General features: G+C 45.9%; 2 non-coding genes across 2 annotated transcripts; both read left to right on the top strand.

Moving 5' to 3' along the window:
• The first annotated feature begins 5,974 nt into the window (after positions 1-5,974).
• LOC136573963 (U2 spliceosomal RNA) lies at positions 5,975-6,157 on the top strand. Its single transcript, XR_010786162.1, has one exon. It is a non-coding gene; the product is annotated as a U2 spliceosomal RNA (small nuclear RNA).
• Positions 6,158-14,082: 7,925 nt separating this feature from the next.
• LOC136573962 (U2 spliceosomal RNA) lies at positions 14,083-14,265 on the top strand. The gene has a single exon (XR_010786161.1). It is a non-coding gene; the product is annotated as a U2 spliceosomal RNA (small nuclear RNA).
• Positions 14,266-15,875: the final 1,610 nt, after the last annotated feature.

Genomic DNA, 15,875 nt, shown 5'->3' with positions numbered 1-15,875 from the left:
GATTTAAGATTGTTTGTGTGTGTATGTGTGTGTGTATATAAGTGTGTGTGTGTGTATATATATATATATATATATATATATATATATATATATATATATATATATATAGTGTGTGTATATATATATAATGTATATATGTAAAAAAAATATAAAATCTGTAGTTATGTATGTATGTATGTATGTATGGCGGGAAAAAAAGGCCTGCTGTATGTTTTTAAGTTCTTCGGATGACCATGCCGCTCTAATATTCTCCTTACTAGGGTCTACTAATGCTGGCCCAGGGGAAGGCAATAAAGCCCTATGGGGCCGAAGCCAATTTCCCTTATTTTAGGTAAAAAGTTTCCATCCGTCCCTACTCGAAATGCGGCTGGCCGAAGAGATCCCTCCAACCGACCGGCCGACGCACCTTCAGAGACAAACTAGTGCTTGCTTCTAGTGTCATCGCCGGCTTAACCCTCGTTTGTAGGGAGCTGACGAGTCCTGCAGCAGCAGGCTCTGCAAGCCTAGGATGCGTGAGCTCGGTGCAAGAGGAAGGACTGAGGGTGTGAGGCTGGGCGCGGTTGAGAAGGCGTGGGGCGGGGCTATGTAAAGTTTTACAAGCTCTCCCCGCTGCCTGGGTGCATTGTGGGTGCGCCCAGAGTGCTGGCTGAGCGTGTTGCCTCAAGCCTTAGAAGTGGAGTTGGGCGGACCGGGCTACAGGTGAAACCCATTTCGGGTTATCGCTTCTCGGCCTTTTGGCTAAGACCAAGTGTACTTTGTACAGGAGGTCTTGGCCGGAAGGTATCTCAGGCACCCCTCTCCTCGGCCTGGCGGGATCGCCCACTCCGGTGGGCTAAACCCGCCTGCTGCTATTGGGGAGAGGGACTAGGTCCTCGAGTAAACGAGTTGCGATCCCCCTTGCCCGCTTGGCCTTGTGCCAAGTGAGGATAGTTTACAACTACAGAGTTGTAAGGCGTGTTGCGAAGTGAGTCATGGGTGCGGACCCTGACTCTATACCGGCCTATGCCCGGATACAGAACACCATCCGTGTGATTTTTACCGAAGAAGCGGCGGGTACACGTGGCCTGCGTTATGTGGTAGAGGACGTGCTCATGGGCGTTTTCAACATCCAGAAACGGGAAATATTGGCGATACAGGACTACCCCAAGCGTAGGACTTATGATGTTACCTTTACGCAGAAAGGTATTTTCAGTGATTTAATCAATGCGATTCCTACTAAACAAGATCCACGGCTTGAGGGTGTCCAGTTGGTTGAGCACGTCCTAGATGTGACCAAGCTTGTTGTGATTAAGATGTATTCTCCCTACGCTGACCAAAAAGAAGTGGAAGCCTTCCTACATGGCTATTTCAAATCGGTCAAGTGTATGGGAAAGATTATGAACGAGCTTGGTATTTGGACATCTAAATGGAGGTTCCAGGTCACGTGTATTAAGGACCCTGGGTGCCCAGGGGGTCTCAAATTACCGCCTGCTCGTTTTAAACTGGGTAACGTGAGTGGCGACCTCTATTTTGCGGGAATGCCTGATTTTTGCCGCAACTGTAAAAAATATGGCCATGACAAAGACAGTTGCGGCGTCACCTGCAGGAATTGTGAAGGCTCAGATCACGAAACCAATCAGTGTCCTATGGCGAAAAAATGTCATCTATGCGGCAGAGTTGGTCACCTCTTTTATGCTTGTCCCCATAGGGCACGAAATACGGAGCAGCGAGGGCAGCCAAGGAAGCCAGCAGACCAAACCGCACCCCCCCAAGGAGAGGAACAGGAGGACATGGACACTTCCAGCAGACCCCCCCAAAATGAGGAAGGAACATCCAAAGAGCAGCGGCGTAGCAAGAGGAGGGCTACGGATCGGCCGATGGACATCCCATCCCAGAAATCTGGGTCAGAGGGGAAGTCCGATGAAGCTGGTCCTAGCCCGCAGGAGACGCCGGCTGCGAGGGTACCCGAGGCAGAAGACCCCGGGGGTGACGCAGCAGCAATGAAAAGGCGGAAAGGCTCGAAGGCCACCCTGTACTCGGAGGTGGTACGGGGGGGACCCAAGGAAGTACCTGCTGACGCAGCGAAACCGGACGGTCCCCCCAAGGTGCCAACCACCAGTGCCCCTCCCCCTCCCTGCCAGGTGGGGGACCCGAGGGCAACCTCCGAGATGGTGGCGGCGAGCCGAGTACCCACCCCTGCAGAGGGGAAAAGTGAACGGCAGAAGGCCGATATGTCGACCCCTGGGGTAAGCACATTACCAATGTCATCAATATGGGATCTGTCTGACATTCCTGCCTCGGGTGTCCCGGGGGGGCAGCTGAGTGATGGGAGTTCCTCTCCAGCATCATCATTGTTTACGGTAGACTCGGATGCGGGGGGGTATGAGAGCTCCAGCGGGGTCTCTGGCGTAGCCGGAGAGTGTGGTTTTTAAGTTGAACATCGTGAGCGTATTCCAAGACATCTACGCACACACTCAATGATGGCGGACCTTTCATGTCTCACTTTTAACGTAAGAAGCCTCGAGAGCAAAGTGAGACGGGCTGCCCTGTTTAACTACTTAACCATTTTTGCTGCTTCCGTATTCTTCCTGCAGGAATGCGGCATCCCGCACAAATCCCAATACAAAAAGTACGAGAAGGATTGGGTACATGGGCCATCAGTCTGGTCTGGATCTAACGAATCCAGATCAGCAGGGGTCGCCATTCTTTTTAAAGGGAACGTTTTTATTGAAAATTTTTATGAAATTTTACCAGGCAGAATTTTATTGGTCAGAGCTTTTATCAACGGTATTAAATGTCAGTTTTTAAATTTTTACGGTTCTCCGGAAAAGAAGGTGAGAGCAGAAATGTTGGAGATTTTACCCCTTTTTATAAACACCTCTTATCCCCTTATTTTAGCTGGAGATTTTAATTGTGTTTTAAGGGGGGAACGCTGGTTCTCTAACTCCGTAAGCAGGAACTACGATAAAACCTCCAATATGCTGAAGAATCTCGTCACAGACCACCTGCTTACGGATGTTTTTAAGACCTGTAACCCGCTTTTACCTGAAGAGGCCGGCGTGACCTGGAGCAACACCACCTGCAGCTCCAGGATCGATTTTATCTTCTGCTCTCACCAGGTACAACCTTTTAGATCTGATGTTTTTAATAATACCCTCTCTGACCACAAGGTTTTATTTTTTAAAGCAAACCTTGGAGAAAGAAGGAGAACCAGTAATGCCTGGAAGATGAACGTGTCCCTTCTACAAGATCCGCAGATTTTATCTGATTTTATTACTTTTTTTAAAGAATGCAGACGGGTAAGAGATCCCAACATTCCCACCAGCCAGTGGTGGGAAAAGATGAAAATCAAGATCAAGGACTATTTTATCCAGGTTGGGATCTCCAGAGCCAAAGAAAAACGGGCTTTTTATTCCAATCTAAATACCCGTCTGCAGACCCTGTACAAGATGAAAGAGCACGGTATAGAGGTAACTAAGGAAGTAATGGACGCCAAGAAAGATATCGCCAAATGCCTGGAGCAGAGAGGTAAAGAAATAATATTCCGTTCTAGAGTCAAGCACCTCGAAGAGAATGAGACCTGCTCCAGGTATTTTTTTAAGAAAGTTACCGAGAGAAAATGTATTTTAAATGAACTCGATGGAATTACCGACGTACAGGGTCTTTTAGGAAAAGTACATGGTTTTTATGCGGATCTTTTTAACACTAAAAGTGTGGATATAAGTTTTATGGAAGACTCATTAAAGGAGATCACGGATGTTTTAGACCCTGTCTCCCAGAGCCTTTTATTACGTGATATTTCGGAGCAGGAGATTTTAGATACCATCCATAGTTTTAAACCAGGCAAGGTGCCTGGTCCGGACGGTATACCCATTGAGTTTTATGTCACGTTTTACGGAATTTTAAAAGAGGATTTTTATTCTCTTTTTAGCGAGATTTTTAATTCCAAGAGCCTCCCAGGGTCATGGCGGAAGGGTGAGGTGTCTCTACTATACAAGAAAGGGGATAAGACAGACATAAAAAACTGGAGACCCATCACCCTTCTAAACGCCGATTATAAGATCATGGCTAAAATCTGCGCCAACAGACTTAAAGAAATCATACATAAAATTATACACACCAATCAAGTCTGTGGCGTCCCTGGGAGGGCTATACACGAAAATCTTAACCTTTTAAAAGACTGCATCAGCGACACGAAGTCGAGGCATGGCAAAATGGCCATTTTATCCATAGATTTCGAGAAGGCCTTCGACAGAGTGTCGCATTTTTATCTTTTTAAGGTTTTAGAGAAGATGGGTATACCGGAAGGCTTTTTACTGTCTCTAAGAGCCTTTTATGATAACTGCACCAGCAAGATTTTAGTAAACGGTTTTAAGACGCAGGATGTCCTTTTAAAATCCGGGGTGAAGCAGGGGTGTCCCTTGTCCCCACTACTTTTTATCTGTGCACTGGAGCCTCTTTTATGCGCCATAAGGAAAGACAAGCAAGTTCGTGGAGTCCCCCTACCGGGTGGGGGGGGGTATCGAGGCCAAAGTAGTGGGGTACATGGATGATGTCGCTGTGCTGTGCAGGGACACCCTCTCAATTCAGAAAACCTTGAGGCAAATTCAGTATTTTTGTTGCTCCTCCGGTTTTAAGGTAAATTTTAATAAAAGCAACATTTTAAATATAGGAGATATGCTTTTAGCGGACATTCCTGTTCCTGTTTCTGAATCAGTGCAGATTTTAGGTGTCTCCTTTAATGAGTCAAACAATGGTTTTACCAGTTGGGACTTGGTGGCACAAAAAATAAACAAAAAACTGTGTATGTGGAGCATGCGGCAGCTGACGCTGGAGGGGAAGGTTTTAATTACAAAGATGATTATTTTACCGATTTTACTATACCTCAGTTTGGTGTTTCCCCCTCCAGACCGGCTGCTAAAGAAAATCACAAAAGCATGCTTCACCTTCTTATGGAACTCCAAGATGGAAAAACTTAGACGAGAAATAGTTTTAAAACCCAAACCCATGGGGGGGAAGGATTTCCCTGATTTTAAGGCTTTTCTTTTAACTAAGTTTTTTAGTATGTGTTTGAATGCTGTTTTTAAGAGTCATTATTGGTCTTACTTCGTCCGTTTTAATACAGGTTATTTTATGCGTAGACATAGGTGGTTTTCCACAGTTTTAAACTCCCCCTATTCTTTTAACCTGACAGATGAGTACAAGATTTTAGCAAAAACGGTGATTTTATATGATCTGAGTGGTAAGACTGTACAATATCTTTTAAATAGTAAAAAAACATATAAGGACATAAAGGAAAGTGGTTTTATGGCGCCTGCAGGGAATTTTAATGAAGAAAAAACAAAACAAATATGGAGAATGGTGAATGATAATTCTCTTTTTAATTCCCAGAAGGACCTTGCCTGGAGCTGCGTTCACGAGTGTCTTCCATGCCGGGCATTCCAGCATCGAAGAGGGCTGACCAACTCTGCCGCATGCCCAAGACCAGGATGCCGAGATGACGAGACGATACAACACCTGATGTGGACCTGTTACTTCGCCCAACTTATATGGACTAAAATAAGCCCTCTTCTACGTAAAATCACCCGGATGAAAGAGCTAAAGATGGAGACCGTGCTGTACGGATGCCTGGAGTGCCCCACATGGACCGAGAGGATAATGGCATGGAAGACCATCAACTGCGTGAAGGCAGCTCTATGGAAGGCCCGAAATATTTTACTGTTTAAACATGAGATTTTAACAGTGCAGGACGTTTTATCTATTTGTTTTAGCGAGATGTACGATTATTTTATAATAGATAAAAAGAACTTTCCGATTTTATCCAGAAAATGGCTTTTAAGTGAGTGGAGTTCCATATTGTGATGCCACCAAGTGCCCATTTTATGTGTATGTATATCTGTATTTTTAAAGAGTTTTGTTTTAGAACATTTTAGGTTTTAAAACGTTCCTAAAGTGCATTTATTTTGTAAAACTCTTGATGTTTCAATAAAGTCACCCCACTAGTTGGGGATGTTAACTCAAAAAATCTGTTCTTATCAGTTTAATATCTGATACGTCCCCTATCTGGGGACCATATATTAAATGGATTTTTAGAACAGGGAGCTGGAAAAAGAGCTTGCTCTGTCCACTCCACGCATTGACCTGGTATTGCAGTACCTCCAGGACCGGTGCACCCCCTTTCCTACAACCGTTTCCAAAAGCAGAAAAACAACACCGACGAGCAAGAGGTGCAGCGCAGCTGTGGCGGCGGCTGCTGCTACCACCACCACCCAAGCACTTTGATTGACACTCAGCCCGTCTGCTCGCAACATTGTATCCACTGAGCAGCTGCGTCTGCCAGAGTGTGCACAGCACAGGTACAACTGGAAGCAAAACAACACACACACCAGTTCATATGGCAGCCGCACTCTATAGTTCGTACCTACCGCTGCGCTAATAGCCAAGTTGGAAACATCGGGCAGGCACAGCGTATCCTGGCAGCCTGCGTCTGTATGCTCCACGTATTCGGGTCATGGGTGTATGTGCAGGGGGCCCGGAGCCCTAGGGGGCCCATAAAGTCTCTCTTCCCCACATTGTAAACCAATGCTATCAATGAAGCTTTATAGTTTGGGGGCCCAGTTCCAGACTTTGTACTGGGGCCCCGCAGCTTCAAGTTACACCTCCGGATCAGGATAATGCTAGGCCATTCCAACCAGCCTGTGTGTGTGACCTGCAGTCGCTGGTAGTCGAAAAGCGGCCGGCCCCGGATGCGCGCTTCAGAGTGGACAGACAGCAGCGGACCCCCAATCACACAGGCCCAAGGCTTGCTATGTAGCACGGAATACCTCATTGGACTGCAGCACTCCACGCGGGCTGAGATACACGCTCCACGTGGGATGGGCAGTATTCGTCCATGAAGATCCAGGCCAACGTTTAGAGATGGAGCAACACTCGGGGAGCAAAGAACTCCAACGAACGGACGTCTACTTTACAAGGATGTATTGCTTTATTCAATGCATGGACACAGAAACAGTTCAACCGCTCGATTACAGACCGCAGTCAATACAGTAAAGAAAGAAATGTGTCTGTTTAATGTAAACTTGCATGGAGCTCGTTTGTCAGCCACTGACTGACTGAATGCTGAAACGTGGTCTAACGTTACATGCACCACCAGGGATAAGGCCTTGCCTATAAGCATTCCCCAGCTGGCAAAAACGGAACCTCCCTGCCTATTCCTCACCATGGAAGAACGGAACCTACCTTTTTTTTTTAAAAAAAGAAAGCCACAGCAGCAGCCAACTCGATTTTGGTAGGCCGCTGTCTCCCCCTTGTGTGCTGCATAAAAAATGCACTCCACTAAAAATAACATTGATCCACGAAATAGAGCGTAGGGAGAGAATGAGGCTTCAAGATGAGCCGTCAGGCTATGATAAATTGTATCACACCTGGGCGATATGGATAGATGCCCGGAGCTCACCCCTATTTACTAGGTGGTTACAGACAGGGACATGTGAGTAACACGTTTAAACCACAATCGTAAAGAGAAACAACAATCCCGGAGCCCGCCCCCCCCCCCCCTTTTTGTTTTATTTTCTCTTTCTCCCGTGTCATAGATACCTACCATCCCTTACCACTCCCCCCCTTACCCTCCCCTCATTCCCCTGTTTGTAGACCTTATAAAATATCACAGACAAACATGATATAGTTCAACTCGAAATTGATTTATTAAGTTTCATTGTCAAAGTTAATTTTACATTGCTTTGAGATAAGGCAAAAGTTTCCCCCCCTCCATGAAACCAATAAAACCTATATTGAATAAAATAAAAATGATGCAGTTACCGGTAGTTCTGCAGCTTCTTGGTGGAAATAAAGACCATCTCCCGTCTCCCAGCTGCAGCAGAGACTGACTGAAATGGCTGCCAAGCCCGGTATTAATGCTTCTAAATTGATGACATCACAAAGGAGTGACATCATCAGCCTTCCAAACACCTGGCTCAATTGCATACAGTATGTATGTATGTATGTATGCATGTATGTGAGTCTATCTATCTATCTATCTATCTATCTATCTATCTTTATTAATTATGTAGAATATAGATATGGATTATTTCTAAATTACAGATTTTGTAGATATAGATTAAAGATAGATTTAAGATTGTTTGTGTGTGTATGTGTGTGTGTATATAAGTGTGTGTGTGTGTATATATATATATATATATATATATATATATATATATATATATATATATAGTGTGTGTATATATATATAATGTATATATGTAAAAAAAATATAAAATCTGTAGTTATGTATGTATGTATGTATGTATGTATGTATGGCGGGAAAAAAAGGCCTGCTGTATGTTTTTAAGTTCTTCGGATGACCATGCCGCTCTAATATTCTCCTTACTAGGGTCTACTAATGCTGGCCCAGGGGAAGGCAATAAAGCCCTATGGGGCCGAAGCCAATTTCCCTTATTTTAGGTAAAAAGTTTCCATCCGTCCCTACTCGAAATGCGGCTGGCCGAAGAGATCCCTCCAACCGACCGGCCGACGCACCTTCAGAGACAAACTAGTGCTTGCTTCTAGTGTCATCGCCGGCTTAACCCTCGTTTGTAGGGAGCTGACGAGTCCTGCAGCAGCAGGCTCTGCAAGCCTAGGATGCGTGAGCTCGGTGCAAGAGGAAGGACTGAGGGTGTGAGGCTGGGCGCGGTTGAGAAGGCGTGGGGCGGGGCTATGTAAAGTTTTACAAGCTCTCCCCGCTGCCTGGGTGCATTGTGGGTGCGCCCAGAGTGCTGGCTGAGCGTGTTGCCTCAAGCCTTAGAAGTGGAGTTGGGCGGACCGGGCTACAGGTGAAACCCATTTCGGGTTATCGCTTCTCGGCCTTTTGGCTAAGACCAAGTGTACTTTGTACAGGAGGTCTTGGCCGGAAGGTATCTCAGGCACCCCTCTCCTCGGCCTGGCGGGATCGCCCACTCCGGTGGGCTAAACCCGCCTGCTGCTATTGGGGAGAGGGACTAGGTCCTCGAGTAAACGAGTTGCGATCCCCCTTGCCCGCTTGGCCTTGTGCCAAGTGAGGATAGTTTACAACTACAGAGTTGTAAGGCGTGTTGCGAAGTGAGTCATGGGTGCGGACCCTGACTCTATACCGGCCTATGCCCGGATACAGAACACCATCCGTGTGATTTTTACCGAAGAAGCGGCGGGTACACGTGGCCTGCGTTATGTGGTAGAGGACGTGCTCATGGGCGTTTTCAACATCCAGAAACGGGAAATATTGGCGATACAGGACTACCCCAAGCGTAGGACTTATGATGTTACCTTTACGCAGAAAGGTATTTTCAGTGATTTAATCAATGCGATTCCTACTAAACAAGATCCACGGCTTGAGGGTGTCCAGTTGGTTGAGCACGTCCTAGATGTGACCAAGCTTGTTGTGATTAAGATGTATTCTCCCTACGCTGACCAAAAAGAAGTGGAAGCCTTCCTACATGGCTATTTCAAATCGGTCAAGTGTATGGGAAAGATTATGAACGAGCTTGGTATTTGGACATCTAAATGGAGGTTCCAGGTCACGTGTATTAAGGACCCTGGGTGCCCAGGGGGTCTCAAATTACCGCCTGCTCGTTTTAAACTGGGTAACGTGAGTGGCGACCTCTATTTTGCGGGAATGCCTGATTTTTGCCGCAACTGTAAAAAATATGGCCATGACAAAGACAGTTGCGGCGTCACCTGCAGGAATTGTGAAGGCTCAGATCACGAAACCAATCAGTGTCCTATGGCGAAAAAATGTCATCTATGCGGCAGAGTTGGTCACCTCTTTTATGCTTGTCCCCATAGGGCACGAAATACGGAGCAGCGAGGGCAGCCAAGGAAGCCAGCAGACCAAACCGCACCCCCCCAAGGAGAGGAACAGGAGGACATGGACACTTCCAGCAGACCCCCCCAAAATGAGGAAGGAACATCCAAAGAGCAGCGGCGTAGCAAGAGGAGGGCTACGGATCGGCCGATGGACATCCCATCCCAGAAATCTGGGTCAGAGGGGAAGTCCGATGAAGCTGGTCCTAGCCCGCAGGAGACGCCGGCTGCGAGGGTACCCGAGGCAGAAGACCCCGGGGGTGACGCAGCAGCAATGAAAAGGCGGAAAGGCTCGAAGGCCACCCTGTACTCGGAGGTGGTACGGGGGGGACCCAAGGAAGTACCTGCTGACGCAGCGAAACCGGACGGTCCCCCCAAGGTGCCAACCACCAGTGCCCCTCCCCCTCCCTGCCAGGTGGGGGACCCGAGGGCAACCTCCGAGATGGTGGCGGCGAGCCGAGTACCCACCCCTGCAGAGGGGAAAAGTGAACGGCAGAAGGCCGATATGTCGACCCCTGGGGTAAGCACATTACCAATGTCATCAATATGGGATCTGTCTGACATTCCTGCCTCGGGTGTCCCGGGGGGGCAGCTGAGTGATGGGAGTTCCTCTCCAGCATCATCATTGTTTACGGTAGACTCGGATGCGGGGGGGTATGAGAGCTCCAGCGGGGTCTCTGGCGTAGCCGGAGAGTGTGGTTTTTAAGTTGAACATCGTGAGCGTATTCCAAGACATCTACGCACACACTCAATGATGGCGGACCTTTCATGTCTCACTTTTAACGTAAGAAGCCTCGAGAGCAAAGTGAGACGGGCTGCCCTGTTTAACTACTTAACCATTTTTGCTGCTTCCGTATTCTTCCTGCAGGAATGCGGCATCCCGCACAAATCCCAATACAAAAAGTACGAGAAGGATTGGGTACATGGGCCATCAGTCTGGTCTGGATCTAACGAATCCAGATCAGCAGGGGTCGCCATTCTTTTTAAAGGGAACGTTTTTATTGAAAATTTTTATGAAATTTTACCAGGCAGAATTTTATTGGTCAGAGCTTTTATCAACGGTATTAAATGTCAGTTTTTAAATTTTTACGGTTCTCCGGAAAAGAAGGTGAGAGCAGAAATGTTGGAGATTTTACCCCTTTTTATAAACACCTCTTATCCCCTTATTTTAGCTGGAGATTTTAATTGTGTTTTAAGGGGGGAACGCCGGTTCTCTAACTCCGTAAGCAGGAACTACGATAAAACCTCCAATATGCTGAAGAATCTCGTCACAGACCACCTGCTTACGGATGTTTTTAAGACCTGTAACCCGCTTTTACCTGAAGAGGCCGGCGTGACCTGGAGCAACACCACCTGCAGCTCCAGGATCGATTTTATCTTCTGCTCTCACCAGGTACAACCTTTTAGATCTGATGTTTTTAATAATACCCTCTCTGACCACAAGGTTTTATTTTTTAAAGCAAACCTTGGAGAAAGAAGGAGAACCAGTAATGCCTGGAAGATGAACGTGTCCCTTCTACAAGATCCGCAGATTTTATCTGATTTTATTACTTTTTTTAAAGAATGCAGACGGGTAAGAGATCCCAACATTCCCACCAGCCAGTGGTGGGAAAAGATGAAAATCAAGATCAAGGACTATTTTATCCAGGTTGGGATCTCCAGAGCCAAAGAAAAACGGGCTTTTTATTCCAATCTAAATACCCGTCTGCAGACCCTGTACAAGATGAAAGAGCACGGTATAGAGGTAACTAAGGAAGTAATGGACGCCAAGAAAGATATCGCCAAATGCCTGGAGCAGAGAGGTAAAGAAATAATATTCCGTTCTAGAGTCAAGCACCTCGAAGAGAATGAGACCTGCTCCAGGTATTTTTTTAAGAAAGTTACCGAGAGAAAATGTATTTTAAATGAACTCGATGGAATTACCGACGTACAGGGTCTTTTAGGAAAAGTACATGGTTTTTATGCGGATCTTTTTAACACTAAAAGTGTGGATATAAGTTTTATGGAAGACTCATTAAAGGAGATCACGGATGTTTTAGACCCTGTCTCCCAGAGCCTTTTATTACGTGATATTTCGGAGCAGGAGATTTTAGATACCATCCATAGTTTTAAACCAGGCAAGGTGCCTGGTCCGGACGGTATACCCATTGAGTTTTATGTCACGTTTTACGGAATTTTAAAAGAGGATTTTTATTCTCTTTTTAGCGAGATTTTTAATTCCAAGAGCCTCCCAGGGTCATGGCGGAAGGGTGAGGTGTCTCTACTATACAAGAAAGGGGATAAGACAGACATAAAAAACTGGAGACCCATCACCCTTCTAAACGCCGATTATAAGATCATGGCTAAAATCTGCGCCAACAGACTTAAAGAAATCATACATAAAATTATACACACCAATCAAGTCTGTGGCGTCCCTGGGAGGGCTATACACGAAAATCTTAACCTTTTAAAAGACTGCATCAGCGACACGAAGTCGAGGCATGGCAAAATGGCCATTTTATCCATAGATTTCGAGAAGGCCTTCGACAGAGTGTCGCATTTTTATCTTTTTAAGGTTTTAGAGAAGATGGGTATACCGGAAGGCTTTTTACTGTCTCTAAGAGCCTTTTATGATAACTGCACCAGCAAGATTTTAGTAAACGGTTTTAAGACGCAGGATGTCCTTTTAAAATCCGGGGTGAAGCAGGGGTGTCCCTTGTCCCCACTACTTTTTATCTGTGCACTGGAGCCTCTTTTATGCGCCATAAGGAAAGACAAGCAAGTTCGTGGAGTCCCCCTACCGGGTGGGGGGGGGTATCGAGGCCAAAGTAGTGGGGTACATGGATGATGTCGCTGTGCTGTGCAGGGACACCCTCTCAATTCAGAAAACCTTGAGGCAAATTCAGTATTTTTGTTGCTCCTCCGGTTTTAAGGTAAATTTTAATAAAAGCAACATTTTAAATATAGGAGATATGCTTTTAGCGGACATTCCTGTTCCTGTTTCTGAATCAGTGCAGATTTTAGGTGTCTCCTTTAATGAGTCAAACAATGGTTTTACCAGTTGGGACTTGGTGGCACAAAAAATAAACAAAAAACTGTGTATGTGGAGCATGCGGCAGCTGACGCTGGAGGGGAAGGTTTTAATTACAAAGATGATTATTTTACCGATTTTACTATACCTCAGTTTGGTGTTTCCCCCTCCAGACCGGCTGCTAAAGAAAATCACAAAAGCATGCTTCACCTTCTTATGGAACTCCAAGATGGAAAAACTTAGACGAGAAATAGTTTTAAAACCCAAACCCATGGGGGGGAAGGATTTCCCTGATTTTAAGGCTTTTCTTTTAACTAAGTTTTTTAGTATGTGTTTGAATGCTGTTTTTAAGAGTCATTATTGGTCTTACTTCGTCCGTTTTAATACAGGTTATTTTATGCGTAGACATAGGTGGTTTTCCACAGTTTTAAACTCCCCCTATTCTTTTAACCTGACAGATGAGTACAAGATTTTAGCAAAAACGGTGATTTTATATGATCTGAGTGGTAAGACTGTACAATATCTTTTAAATAGTAAAAAAACATATAAGGACATAAAGGAAAGTGGTTTTATGGCGCCTGCAGGGAATTTTAATGAAGAAAAAACAAAACAAATATGGAGAATGGTGAATGATAATTCTCTTTTTAATTCCCAGAAGGACCTTGCCTGGAGCTGCGTTCACGAGTGTCTTCCATGCCGGGCATTCCAGCATCGAAGAGGGCTGACCAACTCTGCCGCATGCCCAAGACCAGGATGCCGAGATGACGAGACGATACAACACCTGATGTGGACCTGTTACTTCGCCCAACTTATATGGACTAAAATAAGCCCTCTTCTACGTAAAATCACCCGGATGAAAGAGCTAAAGATGGAGACCGTGCTGTACGGATGCCTGGAGTGCCCCACATGGACCGAGAGGATAATGGCATGGAAGACCATCAACTGCGTGAAGGCAGCTCTATGGAAGGCCCGAAATATTTTACTGTTTAAACATGAGATTTTAACAGTGCAGGACGTTTTATCTATTTGTTTTAGCGAGATGTACGATTATTTTATAATAGATAAAAAGAACTTTCCGATTTTATCCAGAAAATGGCTTTTAAGTGAGTGGAGTTCCATATTGTGATGCCACCAAGTGCCCATTTTATGTGTATGTATATCTGTATTTTTAAAGAGTTTTGTTTTAGAACATTTTAGGTTTTAAAACGTTCCTAAAGTGCATTTATTTTGTAAAACTCTTGATGTTTCAATAAAGTCACCCCACTAGTTGGGGATGTTAACTCAAAAAATCTGTTCTTATCAGTTTAATATCTGATACGTCCCCTATCTGGGGACCATATATTAAATGGATTTTTAGAACAGGGAGCTGGAAAAAGAGCTTGCTCTGTCCACTCCACGCATTGACCTGGTATTGCAGTACCTCCAGGACCGGTGCACCCCCTTTCCTACAACCGTTTCCAAAAGCAGAAAAACAACACCGACGAGCAAGAGGTGCAGCGCAGCTGTGGCGGCGGCTGCTGCTACCACCACCACCCAAGCACTTTGATTGACACTCAGCCCGTCTGCTCGCAACATTGTATCCACTGAGCAGCTGCGTCTGCCAGAGTGTGCACAGCACAGGTACAACTGGAAGCAAAACAACACACACACCAGTTCATATGGCAGCCGCACTCTATAGTTCGTACCTACCGCTGCGCTAATAGCCAAGTTGGAAACATCGGGCAGGCACAGCGTATCCTGGCAGCCTGCGTCTGTATGCTCCACGTATTCGGGTCATGGGTGTATGTGCAGGGGGCCCGGAGCCCTAGGGGGCCCATAAAGTCTCTCTTCCCCACATTGTAAACCAATGCTATCAATGAAGCTTTATAGTTTGGGGGCCCAGTTCCAGACTTTGTACTGGGGCCCCGCAGCTTCAAGTTACACCTCCGGATCAGGATAATGCTAGGCCATTCCAACCAGCCTGTGTGTGTGACCTGCAGTCGCTGGTAGTCGAAAAGCGGCCGGCCCCGGATGCGCGCTTCAGAGTGGACAGACAGCAGCGGACCCCCAATCACACAGGCCCAAGGCTTGCTATGTAGCACGGAATACCTCATTGGACTGCAGCACTCCACGCGGGCTGAGATACACGCTCCACGTGGGATGGGCAGTATTCGTCCATGAAGATCCAGGCCAACGTTTAGAGATGGAGCAACACTCGGGGAGCAAAGAACTCCAACGAACGGACGTCTACTTTACAAGGATGTATTGCTTTATTCAATGCATGGACACAGAAACAGTTCAACCGCTCGATTACAGACCGCAGTCAATACAGTAAAGAAAGAAATGTGTCTGTTTAATGTAAACTTGCATGGAGCTCGTTTGTCAGCCACTGACTGACTGAATGCTGAAACGTGGTCTAACGTTACATGCACCACCAGGGATAAGGCCTTGCCTATAAGCATTCCCCAGCTGGCAAAAACGGAACCTCCCTGCCTATTCCTCACCATGGAAGAACGGAACCTACCTTTTTTTTTTAAAAAAAGAAAGCCACAGCAGCAGCCAACTCGATTTTGGTAGGCCGCTGTCTCCCCCTTGTGTGCTGCATAAAAAATGCACTCCACTAAAAATAACATTGATCCACGAAATAGAGCGTAGGGAGAGAATGAGGCTTCAAGATGAGCCGTCAGGCTATGATAAATTGTATCACACCTGGGCGATATGGATAGATGCCCGGAGCTCACCCCTATTTACTAGGTGGTTACAGACAGGGACATGTGAGTAACACGTTTAAACCACAATCGTAAAGAGAAACAACAATCCCGGAGCCCGCCCCCCCCCCTTTTTGTTTTATTTTCTCTTTCTCCCGTGTCATAGATACCTACCATCCCTTACCACTCCCCCCCTTACCCTCCCCTCATTCCCCTGTTTGTAGACCTTATAAAATATCACAGACAAACATGATATAGTTCAACTCGAAATTGATTTATTAAGTTTCATTGTCAAAGTTAATTTTACATTGCTTTGAGATAAGGCAAAAGTTTCCCCCCCCCTCCATGAAACCAATAAAACCTAT

Source organism: Eleutherodactylus coqui, chromosome 7 (assembly GCF_035609145.1).
Source record: "Eleutherodactylus coqui strain aEleCoq1 chromosome 7, aEleCoq1.hap1, whole genome shotgun sequence".
In the NCBI taxonomy this organism is placed as follows: Eukaryota; Metazoa; Chordata; class Amphibia; order Anura; family Eleutherodactylidae; genus Eleutherodactylus; species Eleutherodactylus coqui.
This window is presented reverse-complemented; position numbering and strand designations above follow the sequence as displayed.